Consider the following 18,010-nt stretch of genomic DNA (forward strand, 5'->3'; position numbering starts at 1 on the left):
GCTGGGACCAACAGAGGGCCTGGGTCAGGGTGAGGGGACCCTAGTAGAGGATGGAGAAGAATATCAGCTGCGGCCCCCAGACAGCTGGGTTGGTTCCATGAACTTTCTTTCCTCTAGTAAATTTCCCAGCCGAAATCCTGGAGGGACTGTGTATTTGTTTCCCGGGGCTGCCATAACAAAGCATGACAGACTGGGAGGCTTAAACAACAGAAACCTATTTTCTCACATTTCTGGAGCCTGGATGTGTGAGATCAAGGTCGGCGTGGTTGGTTTCGCTCCTTGGCTTGCAGATGGCCGTCTTCTCCCCGTGTCCTCACGTGGTCTTCCCTCTGTGTGTGTCTGTGTCCTAATCACCTCTTCTTGTAGGGACACCAGTTGTATTGGATTAGGGCTCATGTGACCTCATTCTCATTTAATCACCTCCTTAAAGACCCTATGTTCAAATGCAGGCACATTTCTGAGGTCTTGGGAGTTAGAACTTCATTTGAAATGTGCAGGGAACAAAAACAAAATTCAGCTCATAACAAGCTGTTTCCATGTAGGTTGAACTTAGTGCATTAAACAAGTGATCTGACAGTGCTAGGGGTGGACAGTACAGAAGCCAGGGGCATCGTCCCCGCCCCCACCCTTCAAGACTGCAGTGCATGGCCAGGCACGGTGGCTTATGCCTGTAATCCTGGCACTTTGGGAGGCTGAAGTGGGCAGATCATTTCAGGTCAGGAGTTCGAGACCAGCCTGGCCAACATGGTGAAACCTCATCTCTACTAAAAATACAAAAATTAGCCGGGCATGGCGGCTCATGCCTGTAGTCCGAGCAACTCGGGAGGCTGGGGCACAAGAATCGCTTGAATCCAGGAGGCAGAGGTTGCCGTGAACCGAGATTGCGCCACTGCACTCCAGCCTAGGCAACAGAGCGAGACTCTGGCTCCAGGAAAAAACAAAACACAAAAAACAAAAAGACTACAGTGCTCGTTCTCCCAGCTGCCGGGAACATTGCCCCTGACAGTTTGTGGCTGAGTCTGTCACTGGGCATTTCCCTTGGCCAAAGGAACTGCTTTACCCAGGGATGCCCTCCTCCCAGGGATAGCTCCCATGCCATGTCTGGCCAACACAGGAGTTCAGAGCCCAGCCTCCTTTCTCCAATGTGTGACACCTCTGAGGGCCATCCCAGGTTCAGGGCTGCCCACAAAACCTCAGTTCACCTTCTCCCTCTGCTCAATCCTGTTCCCTGCAGCCCTGGCAGGTGTTGATTCTTAGAGCACATTCCCCAACAAATTCCCTGCATGCCATCTCATCGTCTGTTTTTGGGAGATCCAATTGCTATGGTCTAAAAGTTTGTGTCCTCCCCCAATTTCCTAGGTTGAAATCCTAACCCCCAAGGTGATGGTGTAAAGAGGTGGAGCCTTTGCCAGGTGATTAGGGCATAAGACTGGAGCCCTCATCGTGGGATTGGTGCCCTTATAAGGAAGGCCTGAGGGCCGGGTGCAGTGGCTGAGGCCTGTAATCCCAGCACTTTGGGAGGCCGAGGTGGGAGGATGGCTTGAGCCCAGGAGTTTGAGACCAACTTGGGCAATATAGCGAGACCTCATTTCTAAAAAATATATACATATATATATTTTATGGTTGGGTGTGGCTGGGTGCGGTAGCTCACGCCTGTAATCCCAGCACTTTGAGAGGCCGAGGCAGGCAGATCACCTGAGGTCAGGAGTTCGAGACCAGCTTGGCCAACATGGTGAAACCTCATCTCTACTAAAAATACAAAAATTAGCCAGGTATGGTGGCAGGCACCTATAATCCCAGCTACTCAGGAGCCTGAGGCAAGAGGATCGCTTGGACCTGGGAGGCAGAGGTTGCAGTGAGCTGAGATTTAGCCACTGCACCCCAGCCTGGGCAACACAAGGGAAACTCTGACTCAAAAAAAAAAAAAAAAGAAAAAGAAATTAGTTGGGTGTGGTGGCACATGCCTGCAGTCCCAGTAGTCCCAGCTACTTGGGAGCCAGAGACTGGAGGATTGCTTGAGCCTGGGAGGCCAGGGCTGCAGTGAGCCGTGTGTGCGCCACTGCACTCCAGCCTGGGTAACAGAGCAAGACTTTCTCACTTTCTCTTTCTCTCTCTCTCTCTCTTTCTCTCTCTCTATATGCCTGAGAGAGACCCCTTTACCTCCCACCATGTGAGGACATAGAAAGAAGGAGCCATCTATGAACCAGAAAGCCCTCACCTGAATTTCCTGGAGCCTTGATGTTGGACTTCCAGCCTCCAGAGCTGTGAGTAATAAACTTCTGTTGTTTATAAGCTACTCAGCTTACGGTGTTTTGTTGCAGACACCAGTCTAGGGCAAATCCTTGTGCACTGAAGTCACTAGGGTCGGATTCTCAATATTGGCTGTGCACAAATGCCAGCACAGACGCATAAACCGAGGCTCATGTGCGGGGCTTTATCCCAACTTTAGCCATCACCAGATGGGGAAAGGAAAATCCCAGGCTGTTATTAGGGAAAGGCAAATAAATCCACAATAAGAGACCACGTCACAGGGACTAGGAGGGCTAGAACCAAAGATAGATAACAGCAAGTGTTGGTGAGGATGTGGAGAAATTGGAACCCGTCTCCTCTGTTCATCGGAATGTAATGGGAACAGTGGTGCGGCCACTGGGGGAGACAGTCTGGCAGCTCCTCAAAAAGGCCAACAATGCGTTACCCTACCACCCAGTTATTCCACTCCTTAGGGATATGCTCAAGGGAAATGAAAATGCACATCCACAAAAAAACTGTACACAAATGTTTATAACAGCATTAGTCATAATAGACAAAGGTGGGAAAAAACAAAATGTCCATCAGTTTGATGACTAGACAACAAAAATGTGGTCTCTCCACACAATAAAATATTATTGCATCATGAGAAGGAAGGAAGTTCTGATACAAGCTACAAACCAGGAACCTTGAAAGTATCATACCAAGCGAAAGAAGCCAGACACAAAAGAACACATATTGTGTGATTCCCGTTGTATGAAATGTCCAGAACAGGTAAATCCAGAGACAGAAAGTAGATTTGTGGCTGCTAGGGGCTGGGAGATGGAAGAATGGGGAGTGACTGTTAATGGGTGCAGAGTTTTATGGGGGGGATGATGAAAATGTTTTGGAATTAGATAGTACTGATGGTTGAACAACTCTGTGAATATACTAAAAGCTACTGAATATATACTCTAAAAGGCTGAGCATGCAGTCTTTGTGGTATGCGAATTATATGTCAATAAAATTGGAAGCTCAGAGAATGTGCAGGACATTGTTTTGCTGACAGAGCATCCTTTTCTCCGACATCTCGAGGCAGGATTCACACTTTTACTGGTGGAATTTCATTTACTCTGTGGACCCAAGCCCAGGCAATCAAAGCATTAAATCCTCCCAGCAGGAAGAATGGTCTAGACCTGGACATAACTCAGGTCAGTCCAAATGAGCCTTTGTTTTGGGTCATCTGTTTGCATAGTTGGTGAAAGAAATGCTGTTTCCGCTGGGGATGCCACGAAAAGGATGTTGTTAGACTGCTTCTAGCACTATCTAATCACCATGCGAGAAGAGCTGGCCTAAGAATGGAGCTAACCCAAAAGAAAGCAAGCATGTAAGAAGGAGAAAGTAACACGGAGTCCCATTGACATCATTTGAACCCTGGGTCCAGCCATGCCTGAAACCCTAGACTTTTAGGCCCAACAGATATAACATTTCTTTTTCCTTACACTAGAGATGCACTTCTGTCATTTGGAACCAAAAGTCCAATCTAGACTATTTCATTTAAATATTTTTGAAGCATATTGTCAGACTCCCAGAACAGTTAAACCAACTCATACTTCCACCAGAGCATGCATGACCCCACAGTTGAAGCAGACATTGAGTCCCGTAGCTCTATTATAGGTTCCAACCAGACTTCCACAAAGGGTCCTCCATCTCAGAATCCTCAATTTGTTTTGCTTTGTTTTGAGATAGGGTCACCTCTGTCACCCAGGCTGGAGTGCAGTGGCACGATCATAGCTCACTACAACCTCAAGCTCCTAGGCTCAAGTGATCCTCCTACCTCAGGCTCCTGAGTAGCTGAGCCCACAGGCATGAATTGCCACACCTGGCTATTTTTGTACTTTTTGTAGAAATGGAGTCTCACCATGTTGCCCATGGCTGGTCTCAATCCTCAATTTTAGAACGGGACGAGAGTGCAAGGAATCACGCGTATGATGGTTAATTTCGCTTGTCAACTTGACTGAATCAAGGTGCCGAAATGTCTGGACACAGCTTACTCTGGGTGTGTCTCCGAGGGCATTTCTGGACAAGAGGAACACCTGAGTCAGTGGACTCCGGAAAGCAGACTGTCCTCCTAATGTGGGTGGGCTTCATCCAATCAGTGGGAGGCCTAAATAGAACAAAAGGGAGAATTCTCTCTCCCCACCTGTCTTTGAGGTGGGACGTTGGTCTTCTCTTGCTCTTGGACAGTAACTTACATCATCGGCTCTCCTGGTCTTCCGGCCTTTAGATTGGAACAAGAACTACACCACCTGCTTTCCTGGCTCTCCAGCTTGCAGAGGGCAGATCCTGGAACTTCTCAGCCTCTGTAATCATGTGAGCCAATTCCTCATAGTCAATCTCTCTCTCTCTTTTTTTTTTTTTTCGAGACAGAGTCTCGCTCTGTTGCCCAGACTGGCGTACAGTGGTACCGTCACATCGGCTCACTACAGCCTCATCCTTGTGAGCTCAAGTGATCCTCCCACCTCAGCCTTCCGAGTAGCTGGGACTACAGGCATGCACCACCACACCTGGCTAATTTTTAAACATTTTTTTTTTGTAAAGGTGGAGGATTCACTATGTTGCCTAGGCTGGTCTCAAACTCCTGGGCTCGAGCAATCCTCCTTTCCTTGGTCTCCCAATGTGCTGGGATTATAGGCCTGAGCCCCCGCCTTTCTATACATTTATCTCCTAATGGTTCTGTTTCTCTGGAGAACCCTGACTAATATAATGTGATAACTTGAACACAGAGAAGACCTTGTGCATAAAGATGTTCATTAATATTCATAAGAGCAAACAATTTGAAATAATTTATATGCATGAAACTTGTACAGAACAGAATATGGTACAATTGCTTAAAATAATGTTTATGAGGGCTTTTTCATTTTAATCAAATGGAAAAATTATTGCACTTGTGCCACTGAAAGGCCAGAATACAAAAATCAGATATCCTAGAATAATAATAATAACACTTTCATTTCCTGAGCAGGAACTAAGTGCCAGACACTGCCTTGGGTATATTATGTGCATCATTGAACTAAATGACATTCTCACCATTACATTCAAAATATCAAGAAAAAAGATTTGGAACTTATATGTTATACCAAAAAGCCAACAGTGTTTGTCTTTTAAAATAAATCATTTTTTTTTCCCTTCTTTCCACACTGTTTTACCCTCTTTACCACACTGAGTGTGTATTGCTTCTATATTTGGACAGAATTAAAACAAACTGAATTTTTTAAAGTAAGATGGAGCCTCAGTCCCATGCCTCAACCCTTCCTCCAATTTGTACAAGATCATGGTACTCATGGTGGCGCCGATGACAGGTGGTAGGATGCCCCTCCCCTTCTCCCAGGAGGCTGTCATCCCTAGAATCTTCCCATGAAGTTAAATTTAAAATTATTGTATAACTAATGTATCAGTAGTGCTACCAGCAGCAACATGATCTTATATGCAAATCAGTTTTATTTAATCGTAGCACAAGCCCAGCATAGTAATTACCTATCAAGTGGTAATTACGCTTTTATTATTTTTTTAAACTTTCATTAAAAGAAAGCATTTTAAATTGGAAAGAAACAATCCATGTCACAAGCCAGTTAGTCAAAAAATGTTTGTCTGTTTGGAGGTCCCAGAATGAACATCGTAATATCTACCCCTTATTGAACACTTACCATGTAGCAGACATCTCCAAAAGCACTTCGCATTTGATATCTCAATATGTATTCCTCACCACCGTGAAAATTACTGATAAAGAAACAGAGACTCAGAGAAATTTCAATAGCTTATCAAGCTTAATAGAATTTAAGGCGGGGAGCATTTAACACAGAAGCCAGGGGAGGTCGGGAGCAGTGACTCATGCCTGCAATCACAGCACCTTCCGAGGCTGAGGCAGGAGGATCGCTTGAGCCCAGGAGTTCAACACCAGCCTGGGCAACATAATGACACCTCATCTCCAATAAATAAATAAATAAAAATAAATAAATAAATAAATAAATAAAATATTAGCTGGTTGTGGTGGCATATGCCTGTAGTCTCAGCTATGGGGAGGAGGCTGAGGTGGGAAGATTGCTCGAGCCCAGGAGGTCAAGGCTGCAATGATCTACGATCACACCACTGCACTCCAGCTGGGGGACAGATGAGACCCTGTCTCCAAATTATAGATAGATAGATAGATAGATAGATAGATAGATAGATAGATAGATAGAGTATCAATCTGACTTTGTGATGAAGTGATGCAATGTAGGATGTATAAAAGGGAAGAATGGTCTAATAGTCATCTGTGGGGTGCCTCAGAGGCTCTTTGACTTGCGTATTTAAAGTTCCTAAAGAAAGGCATGGGATCTCACCCACTGTGCTGCTTTGCCAGGAGGGGTGTGGACTTCACCTCCCTGCTATGCTTTCCACAAAGGCACACAGATGGAAACGAAGGAGAAGGGAAAGGCATGCCCGCGGTGCACACAGAAGAGCAGTCCTTCCCCTGGCTGGGGGTCATTTGCGTATCTCTCTGTCTCCTATCAGGCTGAGAGCAGTGAGAGATGAGGTTCTCCGTGGAGTTAGGCACTCCTCCTAGACTGCCCCTTTCTACCCAATCCAACAAATCAGAAATATACCATTGGGATAACATTTCCTGTCTCTCACCATTCACATCATTTGGCAGATTCCGTGACCTTAATATCTTTCCATGCCTTCTGCTGTTACTGATCTCCATTGCAGCATCCTGTTCTGGATGGCTTCATTGGGAAGTCTATGCATTTTCTCTAGCTTCAGGCATAGCTGTATCCAGGAGTTCACAAAGTATCTCCAGCCTGGATTCAGGGTTTCAGGTACAGGCTCTTAACTAGCTACAAACCTTCCCATCTTTTTGTGCTCCTCTAACCTCACCATCTTCCCACCCTTAGTTCCTACTGGTTTACATCCCAATGGATGTAAACAGAGAGGTCTTTCTAAAAAGAAAATCTCATCACCATTCCTGTGCCAAAGCCATCAGTGGAAAGACGACAGTTGAACTTCCTGCCTTGGCATGATCTGCCATCAGCCTAGCTCCTCAATCTCACTACTTTACATTTCCCCCATGTGCCATATAAAGAAAATTTGTACCAAACTTGGGATACTGAATGCCCTTTGGATGTCATACAAAATTATTGCATTGTCTTCAAGTCAGCCCAAAGGTCATCTGACTCTCAAAGGCAGAGCTTCTCAAACTTGAGAGCACATCAGGACCCCTGGAGGATGTGCTAAACCCGGAGTGCTGGCCTGCTCCTGGTGTATCCGATTCAGGGGGTCTGGAATCAGCCCCAGTTTTTACCTTTCTCATAGCTCTTGGGGGCTAATGCTGCCGGTCCAGGGACCACACTTTAAGAACCACAGCTCTGAGATCTTCTGGGGCAAGGGTTGGAAAGCTTCCTGAAAAGGTTCAGATGGTCAAGATTTTAGACTTTGTGGGCAAGACGGTTTCTGTTGCAGTGACTCAACTCTGCTATTGTAGTGAAAAAGCAGCTATGGGCAATATATAAACAGATGGGTATGCCTGTGTTCTAACCTTATTTATAATAACAGGTAGAGGGCCAGATTTGGCCCACAGGCCATAGTACTTTGCTGCTCTAGAGAAATGTAATTTTTTTTTTTTTTTTTGAGACAGAGTCTTGCTTTGTTGCCTAGTCTGGAGTGCAGTGGCGCGATCTCGGCTTACTGCAACCTCCGCCTCCTGGGTTCAAACGACTCTCCTGCCTCAGCCTCCCTAGTAGCTGAGATTACAGGGACCCACCATCACGCCCGGCTAATTTTTGTATTCTTAGTAGAGCTGGGGTTTCGCCATATTGGCCAGGCTGGTCTCGAACTCCTAACCTCAGGTGATCCGCCCAACTTGGCCTCCCAAAGTGCTGGGATTACAGGCATGAGGCATCATGCCCAGCCAAGAAATGTAATTTTTTAAACGTATTATTTACTACTAGGGCCTAGACTCTGCAAAGTTGGATGTTAGCTCATAGAATATTTTTTGTTCCATACAGATGGAAATTATTTCCATCTGAAAGAAAAGATAATTTCCAATGTTGTCATTTTATTGCCTTGTAGGGCGTTAACCTTCTTGTGTTATACTTTACAATTTTATTCCAGCATTCTTTCTTTCATTAACTGTACAGACCACCTCTGACTTACAACAGTTTGACTTAACAAATTTTTGAATTTACGATAGATTTATTGGGGCATTAAATTCATTTTTGACTTAAGATATTTTCAACTTACCATTGGCTTTTTGGAACATAACCCTATTGTAAGTCAAGGAGCATCTGTGTATACTTCAGTCTCTTGTATCTTCCTTTGGACCAGCTTGACTGCCCTGGTGGGGCTCTTATTAATGAGGTAAGTGAATCTCTGTCTTGTGTTCACTATATATTGGCATGATTTTTTTTTTTTTTTTGAGTGAGGGTCTCACTCTGTTGCCCAGGCTGGAGTGCGATGGTGTTATCATGGCTCATTGTAACCTCAACCTTCCAGGCTCAAGGGATCCTCCTACCTCAGCCGCCCCAGTAGCTAGGACCACAGGTGCATACCACCATACCCGGCTAACTTTTAAATTTTTTGTAGAGACAAGATTTTGCTATGTTGCTCAGGCTGGTCTCGAACTCCTGGGCTCAAGCAGTTCTCCTACCTTAGCTTCTCAAAATGCTGGGATTACAGGTGTGAGCCACAGTGACCTGGCTACAACCACCATTTATTATCTGTCACAATATTGTGGGTTGGCTAGGCTCAACTGGGCAGTTCTTTTCTCTGGAAACAGCTGGGGTTGCCATCATCTGGGGTCGTGACCAGGCTGAGCACCTTGGTTCTCCTCTACATGGCCTCTCCATGGCCTCTCCATGCAGCTGAGGGCTGGGTTCCATGAGGGAACATCCTGAGCACACAAGACAAAGGCCCAGCCCTGGAGTTGACACAGCATCACCTCCACTGCACGCTATTGGTCAAAGCAAGTCACAGGACTGGCTCAGCTTCTAGGAGACAGAAAATAGACTCCACCTCTCAATGCCAAGAGTGTCAGAGAACAGGCAGCCACTTCTAATCTCTCAGAGACAGATCAGGGCTGTTAAACTCAGGAAGAAATCTTCAAGGTGACCTTGAGTGGATTGGGATCATAATCCCAAAAGACACAATCCAGAATGCCATAATCCCAAATGTTGAAATCCCAGAAGATCAAAATCTTGAAAATATAATTCTGAAAAAAATAATAAAACATTAGGCCAGGCATGGTGGCTCCTGAATGTAATCCCAGCACTTTGGGAGGCCGAGGTTGGCAGATCACCTGAGGTCAGGAGTTCGAGACCAGCCTGACCAATATGATGACACCCCATCTCTACTAAAAATACGAAAAATTAGGCCGGGCATGGTGGCGGGTGCCCGTAATTTCAGCTACTAGGGAGGCTGAGGTGGGAGAATCACTTGAACCCGGGAGGCAGAGGTTGCAGTGTGGCGAGATTGCACCACTGCACTTCAGCCTGGGTGACAGAGAGAGACTGTCTAAAAAAAAAAAAAAATAGTAGGATATCACACTTAGTAGGATGTTGCTAGAATCCAGGAAAGATTCAAGGTGTCTCTCACTAGCTGGGTAATCTCTTCAATCTGGAAAACCTAGTTTGTCATGGGGTGGGAAAAGGGAATCTCTACTCAGGAGAAAACATAAAGATGGTTTTTGAGGGCATAAAGCCCATTCGCCTCCTTGTCCAGAGACTTTAGCTACCATTCAAATGTTCTTTGGGGCCTCAGCTCATGATTAATTCATCAAGTATTGGTTGAGCTCTCGTCACATGTCAGGGATCATGCCTTGTGTTGAGGCTTACAATGGAAAGCAAGAACTACAAGAGCAAGATCATGATCGTTAGAGCAGAACCAGGAAACCCTGTGGCTTTGACTCACCAGCATCCAATGGGACCAAAAAAAAAAAAGAAAAAAAAATAATCTCCTGTCCGATTTCATCAGCATTAAGTGGCCTCCTTTCTGAAGAGTGACAGCTGTTGGGAAACCCTTGCGGGGTAAGATGTAAAATGCTCACCATCCACCAAGTCATTGCTTATTTACTTATTTAATATAATAAAATCAGGGAAAGATCTGTTAAGAAGTAAACACTTCACGGCAGTGCTGTCAATGACGGTGAGATGCTGGAAACAAGCTACCTGTCTAACAGTACGTGCTGAGAGCAAGCGTGTATATATGTGCATTGACATGGTTTAGCTGTGTCCCCACCCAAATCTCACCTTGAACTGTAGCTCCCATAATCCACATGTGTCGTGGGAGGGATGCAGTGGGAGGTAATTGAATCATGGGGGTGGGTTTTTCCTGTGCTGTTCTCATCATAGTGAATAAGTTTCCTGAGATCTGATGGTTTTATAAGGGGCAGTTCCCCTGCACATGCTCTCTTGCCTGCCACCATGTAAGATGTGCCTTTGCTTCTCCTTCACCTTCCGCCATGCTTATGAGGCCTCCCCAGCCATATGGAACTGTGAGTCCATTAAACTTGTTTTTTTCTCTTCCTTCCTTCCATACTTCCTTCCTTTCTTTTTTTGAGACGGCATCTCACTCTGTTGCCAAGGCTGGAGTGCAGTGGCATGATCTTGGCTCACTGCAACCTCTGCCTCCTGGGTTCAAGCGATTCTCCTGCTTCAGTCTCCCGAGTAGCTGGGATTACAGGTGTGTGCCACCATGCCTGGCTAATTTTTGTGTTTTTAGTAGAGACAGAGTTTCACCATTTTGGCCAGGCTGGTTTCAAAAGCCTGACCTCAGGTGATCCACCCACCTCAGCCTCCCAAAGTGCTGGGATTAGAGGCGTGAGCCACCACACCCAGTCTAAACCTCTTTTTCTTAATAAAGTACCCAGTCTTAGGTATTTCTTCATAGCAGTGTGAAAATGGACTAAAACATGCATACAGAATCTGAATACGTCCACATTTATATACATACTGTGTACATTCTTAGTTGACTGGCGGAGATTCTAGTAACATCCTATCAAGTGCAATATCCTACTGTTTCGCCCTTATCCCTCCCAGGCTACTCTTCACACAGCAGCCAGAAAGATCCTGTTCAAACCTACATCTGCTCCTGTCCCTCCTCGTTCCTTAGTTTATAGGCAGGGATCCATGTTCCCTCCATGTGCCGTCCCTCCTAGGGCAGGTTGCTGAGCTGAGTTTGATGTTGGTGTTTAATGATCAACAGGTTTCAGATAACACGTCTGCACAGAGGGAGCCATAATTCAAGGCTCAGATGGACCACCTGAAATCTGATTCAGCTCTGGAGGAAAAATTGTCTGTGCTGGTTTTATGGCATGACGTAGAGACAGAGCCAAACAGGAAAGAAGGCACGTGACAATGGAGACAGATTGAAGCAGTGACTCGACAACACAGGAATTTTGTTCAACTTACCCTCATATCTTTGGCATCTAATATTTCCATACAGTAGGAGCTCACCACACTTTTTAATTTTTATTTATTTATTTTTTTTTGAGATGGCATCTTGCCCTGTCACCCAGGCTGGAGTGTAGTGGCATGATCTCAGCTCACTGCAACCTCCGCCTCCTGGGTTCAAGTGATTCTCATGCCTCAGCCTCCTGAGTAGTTAGGATTATAGGCATGCACCACCATACCCAGCTAATTTTTTGTATTTTTAGTAAAGACAGGGTTTCACCATGTTGGTCAGGCTGGTCTTGAACTCCTGATCTCAAGTGATCTGCCCACTTCAGCCTCCCAAAGTGCTGCGATTACAGGCATGAGTCCCCACTCCTGGCCTGTTCACCACGCTTTTGTCAAATGAATAAATACACGCGAAAATGAATGAGTGATGCATATAAAGGGTTTAATCTGAGTGCTTGACACACGGTGCTCAGTAAATGGTTCACATTATTATATGACTGGACCACTGCCCAATTCTCCAGCGCCATCTCCGCCAAGACTCCCTCACTCTCCCAGGAAACTCAGCTGCGAATCCACCCTGGCACCTTGGAGGTGCTAGGTGAACTACCCCGGTTTTTCCTGGATCACCCTTGTCTCCATTCCTCCTGAATCACCCTTCTCTCCATTCCTCCTGGATCACCCTTCTCTCCATTCCTCCTGGATCACCCGTCTCTCCATTCCTCCTGGATCACCCTTCTCTCCATTCCTCCTGGATCACCCGTCTCTCCATTCCTCCTGGATCACCCTTCTCTCCATTCCTCCTGGATCACCGTTCTCTCCATTCCTCTATGCCACACCCTTTGAAGGGACCCTTGGTATCAGCTTCCTGGGGTAGCTTTGCTGATGCTTCTCCATGTACCTCAGTTTACCCTACCATAGCTGATGCACACCATCTCATTTAATCCTGACAATGACCTGTGTGAAAGGCATCATTACCCCCATATTACAAATGAAGTAAAAGGTTTCCAGGAGCAGCCTTGCCCACAGCTTCCTGCCGCTAAGCAGGAGAGCTGGGAACTGAGCTTGGACCCTCGGACTCCAGAGTCTACTTTGTAGATTCCCATCACATTCATGTTAACAACAAGCTTTAAAAAATCAAACAGTCAGTGTTTGTGCTAGAATGCTGGGGTCACAGATTATTTTTTCTTCAAAATTGTATAATTCTGTTAAAATAATCAATCTTCCCTTTAGAGTAGAAAAATATACTTTTTTTGTAGGCTAAAGAAGATTGAAAGAATGTTTTTGTTCTCTGGGTGGTCTGGCAAAGAAGAAAAAACCTACATCACATGAAAATTGATGAAAAATAAGAAATTTTTGGATGAGTGGGAAAAGGAAGGGTTTGTAAGGGTGACTGCATCAAGAAAAATGAAGGAGCATTAAATAATAATGTCACCACTTCAACTCATTGATAATATGAACACATTGCAGCTAATGTATCATTTCACATGACTGAAGTTGCCGCCACCTTCATCATCTCCGTTGATCTCAGGGTCTATTCAACGAAGCATGCAGGACAAACAGGGCTTTCTTCCTTATGTAGGAACCAAGTTACAGAAAATTAGTGATTTCTCCAAGGTCTTAGAGTGACTTGGGGGGGCTGAATTAAGAATGGAACCCAGGCCAGGCATAGTGACTCATGCCTGTAATCCCAGCACTTTGGGAGGCCTAGGTAGGTGGATCACTTGAGCCCAGGAGTTCAAGACCAGACAAGGCAACATAAAGAGACCCTGTCTCCACAAAAAGTAAACAAAATTAACTGGGTGTGGTTCTGTGTACTGTAGTCTCAGTTACTCTGGAGGTTGAGGCACGAGAATTGCTTGAGCCCAGGAGGTGGAGATTGCAGTGAGCTGAGATGGCGCCACTGCACTCCAGCCTGGGTGACAGTGAGACCCTATCCAAAAAAAAAAAAAGGAAGAATGGAACCTAGACCAATAACGTGTCTTTTATCTTTTTCTTATTACCTTTCTTTAGCAGTTTTTTCTCCTGGCCAAAGTCTTTGAAGATGGTGGTGCCTAAATTTGGCCCACTGTCTGGGGAGGGGCAGAGACAAAGGAAATGAGCATAACGTTTGGAGTGAGGAACTGCATTATATAGATCCTCACTTAAGAAGAGACGTCAGCTATGTGAGTTCTGCCACCAAAAATAAAAGAGTAAAAGAATTAGAAAAAAAAAAAGCGGGTGTTCTAGTCCATTCAACATGCTATCAACGAGCAAAGAGATCCGAGTGAGGCTCAGATGAGAGGCAGGGCTCTGTGCTCCCTCCACGGGTCCTCCCTCCCTCCTAGGGCAGATTGCTGAGCTGACTTTGATATTGGTGTTTAATGATAAACAGATTTCAGATAACACGGCCCACAGAGCAAGCTGTAATTCAGGGCTCCAATAGACCACCTGAAATTTGATCCAGCTTTGGAGGAAAAATTGTCTGTGTTGGTTTTATTACATGACAGAGACAGAGCCAAACAGAAAAGAAGGCAGGTGATGACTGAGGCAGAGACTGGAGCCATGACGCTACCAGCTGAGGATCACCGAGGGTGGCCGTCTGCACCAGAAGCTGGGAGACGGGCCTGCAGCGGCGTCCTCCTTGGAGCCTCCGGAGGGAGCATGGCCCTGCCAACACCTGGGTTTTGGACTCTGACCTCCAGAGCTGTGAGAATACATTTGTGTTGCTTTAAACCTTCCAGTTTGTGGTTGTTACAGCAGCCACAGGAAACAGCGACTAGGTTGGTTCTTTTCTGGGACATATGGGACTTCTCTTATGTGCAGTTGTGTCCCAAGGACTCCTGATGACCTTGCTGAAACTTTTAGAAAACTGCCCTACAGGCCGGGCGCGGTGGCTCACGCCTGTAATCCCAGCACTTTGGGAGGCTGAGGCAGGCGGATCACGAGGTCAAGAGATCAAGACCATCCTGGCTAACACGGTGAAACCTCGTCTCTACTAAAAATGCAAAAAATTAGCCGGGCGTGGTGGCGGGCACCTGTAGTCCCAGCTACTCAGGAGACTGAGGCAGAGAATGGCACAAACCTGGGAGGTGGAGCTTGCAGTGAGCAGCGACCGCGCCACTGCACTCCAGCCTGGCCGACAGAGAGAGACTCCGTCTCAAAAAAAAAAAAAAAAGAAAAAGAAAAAGAAAAAGAAAACTGCCCTACAGTGAAAGCCTCTTCCTCCCAGCCCTCTGCCTTCCTGCTCTCCTCTGCAGGGGCCAGCCCCACAGCCTGCCGGCCAATCTCCCATCTCTGCCCATCCCTCCTCTTTCCCTCCTGGGCCTTTTCCTTCTCCACCTCTTGGTCCCTGTTTCTCAGAGGACCAGGACTAACAAATACATCCATATATCAGGTTCAACAGCTACCAAGATTTTGCAACGTTTGCTTAGTCTCTTCCTTTTTCCTTCCTGTTTTGTCCTCAGATATTTTCAAGCAAATCCCATACCTCATGTCATTTCATTCTCTACATATTTCAGAGCACATCTCTTAAAACCAGGAGTATTTTCTTATATAAACCACAATGTCACGACCACACCTAACACATGTATTGGTAAATAGTTTCTTGGTATTTTCCAGGCCTCACCTACATTCTCTAAATTGTCTCAAAAATGTCTTTTCATAGTACTTGATTTGACTCGGTTTTGAACTCTGCATTTGGCAAATCTTTTTTTATCCCAATCTGCCCCACTTATAAGTGACAGGATGTTAGGCAAGTCACTTGACTTCTTTCCATTTCCCCCACCTTAAAACGGGGAAACCAATAGTATCTGCCTTACTGGGTTTTCCAAGAATTAAATGAGGTCATTCCTTCATTCATTCATTCAACAAATGTTTTGTAAGCAGCTGCCCAAAATGCCTGGAACTGTTCTAGGTCCTGCAAAAATATCAGAACACAAGACCAAGTACCTGGCTTCATGGAGCTTATATTTTTAATTTTATTATTATTATTATTATTATTATTATTATTATTATTTTGAGACAGTTGCTCTGTTACCCATACTGGAGTGGAGTGGTATGATCTCTGCTCACTGCAACCTCCACCCCCAAGGTTCAAGCAATCCTCCTGCCTCAGCCTCCTGAGTAGCTGGGATTACAGGCACCTGCCACCATGTCCAGTGGATTTTTGTATTTTTTAGTAGAGACGGACAGTGTTTTGCCATGTTAGCCAGGCTAGTCTCGAACTCCTGGGCTTAAGTGATCCACCTGCCTTAGCCTCCCAAAGTACTGGGATTACAGGCATGAGCCACCAAGCCAGGCCTGATTCCAGTGGAAGAAAAAGACAATAAACACAAAAAATAAATATGCCATAGAATGTCAGCTAGTTTCCCCAAATGTCAGCTACAAGTTTCCCCAAATTCTGATTTTTGTTTGAAAGAAAGTTTGTGAGTGCTGTGGGAAAATAACCTGGATAGCAGGAGGGCACAGGGTGGGGCACCCGTTATGGGCAAAGGAGTGAGGAGGGTCCTTTAGGAAGAGATGACCATTAACAGAAACCTGAGTGAATGAAGGGTTGAGCCTCCCTGGGGAAAGAAAGTTCCAGGCAGACAGAGGGCACATTTAAAGTGGGCGCTTGCTGGCACGGGAGAGCTGAAGTTCTCAAACTTCTTGGTCGCTGATCTCTTTACATTCTTAAAAATTATTGTTGGCTGACTTCCTGCTGGCAAAGCTAAAGAACTAAATGAGAAAAAAAAAAAAAAAAGAGCCAGTGCGGTGGCTCACGCCTGTAATTCCAGCACTTTGAGAGGCCGAGGTGGGAGGATCACGAGGTCAGGAGTTCGAGACTAGCCTGACCAACATGGTGAAACCCTATCTCTACTAAAAATACAAAAATTAGCCAGGCATGGTGGCTCACGCACCTGTAATCCCAGCTATTCAGGAGGCCGAGGCAAGAGAATCACTTGAACACAGGAGACAGAGGTTGTATCTGTTGTGGTTTACCATATTAGAAGTAAAAACTAAAACATTACAAAATAATATCAATTTATTTAAAATATAATACTTCCATTAAATGTTAACATAAATAACATCATTTTAATGAAAAACAACTATACTCCAAAACAAAACATTTTGGTGAGAGGAGTGGCATTATTTTGTATTTTTACAAATTTTTAAAAAGTCTGGGCCAGGAGCAGTGGCTCACACCTGTAATCCCAGCACTGTGGGAGACTGAGGAGAAAGGATTGCTTGAGCTCAGAAGTTTGAGACCAGCCTGGGATTATAAGCATTAGCCATTGTGCCTGGCCCCACTGTCCTATCTTGTACTTTGAATGGATCTTTTACTCGTGCAATTTATAACATCAGTCATTCGGAAAACATTGATTCACTGAGTTATGCAGATCTTCCAAATGTTGAAGCATTCTTTTCTATTTTTTTTTAAATTACAGACATAAAGATGGCAACAATAGACACTAGGGACTACTAGAGGGGGAAGGGAGGGAGGGGGGCAAGGGTTGAACAACTAACCGTTGGGTACTACGCTCAGTACCTGGGTGGCGAGATCATTCCTACCCCAAATCTCAGCATCATGCAATATACCCAGGTAACAAACCTGCACATGTACCTCCTGAATCTAAAAGTTGAAAAAAAGTTACATTCGTTACTATCACCACCAATCTTATCTGAAAAGTCTTTAAGAATTGGGTAGCTGTCCATCTCACAATGGTGGATACAAGTGTCTCCAAATTCTAATTTTTGTTTGAAAGAAAGCTTGAATTTTATAATTGGCAATAAATGCTGTCAAATGCACGGAGCCCTTCCTGTGCAAACCTCACCTTCCCTTCTAAGAACTCTGGGAATAATAATGACAATTTTCACCATTTATTAAGCCCTTGCTGTATGCCGGACATTTTGCTAAGCAATTTGCCTCTGTTATTATCCTTTTCACGATATCCCTGGGAGGTATTATTTCTCCCATTTTGCAGATGAGGAAACTGAGGTCCAGAGACACTAGTGACTTGCTTAAGGCCACACAGTTAGTGGCACTCCTATATACTTTCAGAGTTCCAGAAAAGAACTCTTGGGAAACACCTACTCATCAAGATCTAGCTCAAATGTTACCTCCTTGGGGAAGCCTTATGCCCAACCTGGACAATGAGAAAAACTCCCTTACCATTTGTTGAATGGTAGTTTAAAAGCACCAGGCACCGGGCATGGTGGCTTATGCCTGTAATCTCAGCATTTTGGGAGGCCGAGACGGGTGGATCACCTGAGGTCAGGAGTTTGAGACCAGCCTGGCCAACAGAGTGAAATGCTGTCTCTACTAAAAATACAAAAATTAGCTGGGCATGGTGGTGCATACCTGTAATCCCAGCTACTTGGGAGGCTGAGGCAGG

The sequence above is a fragment of the Pongo pygmaeus genome, chromosome 18, assembly GCF_028885625.2.
Source record: "Pongo pygmaeus isolate AG05252 chromosome 18, NHGRI_mPonPyg2-v2.0_pri, whole genome shotgun sequence".
Taxonomy (NCBI): Eukaryota; Metazoa; Chordata; class Mammalia; order Primates; family Hominidae; genus Pongo; species Pongo pygmaeus.